Source organism: Penaeus vannamei, chromosome 32 (genome assembly GCF_042767895.1).
Source record: "Penaeus vannamei isolate JL-2024 chromosome 32, ASM4276789v1, whole genome shotgun sequence".
Classification (NCBI taxonomy): domain Eukaryota; kingdom Metazoa; phylum Arthropoda; class Malacostraca; order Decapoda; family Penaeidae; genus Penaeus; species Penaeus vannamei.
The window spans coordinates 28,391,230-28,393,729 of record NC_091580.1 but is presented as its reverse complement, the minus strand read 5'-3'; the positions used below and the strand labels follow the sequence as shown (position 1 = coordinate 28,393,729).

General features: G+C 30.0%; 1 protein-coding gene across 5 annotated transcripts in view; it reads left to right on the top strand.

Annotated features, from left to right (window-relative positions):
- The window catches only part of Axud1 (AXIN1 up-regulated 1), a 105,356-nt gene extending 103,990 nt beyond the window's left edge, over window positions 1–1,366 (top strand). For all 5 annotated transcript variants that reach the window (XM_070144849.1, XM_070144851.1, XM_070144848.1 and 2 more), the window contains one exon: window positions 1–1,366. This exon is cut by the window's left edge and continues 1,230 nt beyond it. The gene's annotated coding sequence lies outside the window, so the exon portion shown is untranslated.
- The last annotated feature ends 1,134 nt before the right edge of the window (window positions 1,367–2,500 follow it).

Below are 2,500 nucleotides of genomic sequence, written 5' to 3'. Positions count from 1 at the left end.
TATAGAAAAAGAGGGAAAAAGAATTTTGTAATACATATATCAAAGTTGTTTTGTACTTGAATAACTATTGGATACAAAGTGTATAGCAAGAATTATTATGTATAAGCCACAGGGGTCATTGCATGTATCTGATGCATTTTTCTTTTGAGATTTGAATATGTAGAACATAATAGTTTAATAAGGTGTTTTGTTGCTGCATTTATAAATCACTTTTAGTCAAACTATGTTTTTTTTTAGATGTTCTTTGAGAGAAATTTTACTGTTGTTTTAAGATTAAAATTACAGTTGGCCCATAACATTGACAAGTGTTGTGTTCCAAAACCCTGCTAAAACTTTCCAAATGCTTGTTGCGGATGTTGCTCTGAGGCTACCTTACAGCTATGGTATCATTCCAAGGCTACTATGTGAAGTTAAATAAAAACCAACTTATAACAGTTGACAACACACTCCATAGATATTTTAAATTGACGATAATAACTACATATTCTAAGTACAGTACATATGTGCAAATGTATGTAATATATTGATGCATTAAAAGACAAGGAAACATGACAGTGATCTTAACAGTGACTTAGATCCACTGATGGCACCACTCACATAAGAGTGAAGAAAGATATTTAACGCTGTAATCTGTTTTTTGATAATGTTTTATGTACTTGCTAAGTATCATGCATATTTAACTTTTGTAGAAAATTTCCCTAGTTTTTTTTTTACAGTTATTTGGTATTCAATATTTTTAATGTTTTTTGTATTTCATTCATACTTTGCAGCATTTTTTATATATATAGTGACTGGATCATTTGATTTCTCATTATTTTCTGATAAATAAGCCAAGCATGCAGGTAATGAAGTTTTGTGATGTCATGCTTGTGAAGTGATGGGCCAACTGTACTCAGAAATAGAAAATGGAAAGTTTTTCTTCACTGCTGCCAATGTGTCTTATTTTGGTGATTCTCAAATGACATTGAAAGTGGACTTTGCATGAAGTATATGCATATATATTTTTTCTTACATCTTCCTGTACAATTTTTGCTTTGTACCATCAGATACACTATCATGACTGCCTGTTAATGGGAAACAGAGTCACAGGTTGTTTCTACTTAACATTATTTATAGAAACATGATATTTTAGGGTCTGAATATTTCCTTGCGGTCAAAAAAGTAAAATTAATTGGATCAGTAACTTTTGAATAGCAAAGATCAGTACAGATGAATATTTGTATAGTTATCAGGAGAACCATAAAATTGACAAAAGATGTTTAACTGTTTATATTGTACAGACAGTGAATGTCTTCTGTATATTTCAAGCTCTTTTCAGAAAGTGCGATTTTTTATGTGAAATAATTTTTAAAGGTATATCGTTTGACGCCTGTTTTTTATTATATCCTCACTACCAAATTTACACAGTATGACTGCCAGTTTTACGGAGTGAATACAACTCACATTAACTGAAAAGTTTGACAAAGACAAATAAGAATATATAGATTAAGACATAAAGCATGTTGCTCCCCCTTTCATTTGCAACTGATGTGAACACCACAGATGGTAAAAGAAATGTACTACTACGGATGTCTCTAAAATAATCCTCTCCCATTTTGTGACTTTTGTGGTATATAGATTTATTACTTATAAACCTGTTTGGCTTGCTATACTGTCATGACAGAGAACTATCATAAACAGAGTCCTTTTTGAAGTAAGAAATAGTTTTCTAAGTAGCTTTTTAATAGGTAAAATTACAGTTAAGTATATTAATCATAGATCTTGACCTGCTTTACAAAATATTTATAGTTATTAATAGAAGTCAGATGTAGAGCTAGCAGATTTATGATTTGAATATCTCAAATGAGTAATTTTTACTGCGATCTTTAAAACCATCATAGACTTATTTAAATTTTTTGATTTAAAGATAGGTATGGTACAAGAACACAGAAAAAAAAAGTTGTGGAGAGAGGTCGTTCTGAGAAATACAGGTTGGTGATAGTGAGTCTGCATACATGTGAGAGAGTGAAACAGGAAAGGAACATCAGTATTTCCATTGGTTTTAAGCACATAATTGTCATTTAGTAATATCAGACTTCTTTTAAATGATATAAATTCACATGGCAATAAATAGGATCACCAGACAACTGACCTTGGGAAAAATAACTTGAAAATATTGTATGGATCAACAAATAGATATTCTTAACACATTTTTCTTATTTATTTTTTATCCGAGTTGAGTATTTAAAAAGGACGATTGATTAATTAAAGGACAATGGTAGAGAGATTAAAAAGATGCATCTCTTTCAGTTGATTTACCCTGTCTAAACCAATATGCCATGCCAAGCTAAAATTATTATTCTAGAGTAATAATCAAAAGATAAAAGCAGAAAAATGCGTCACATATACTATTAATATTTTTTTTAAAAAGAAAGTACTATGTAAAAAATACAAAGTATTATAATTTGGAATATAAGATCTGAAAAAAGGAAAAGGCAAGATAATGCTGGTGTTGACATTC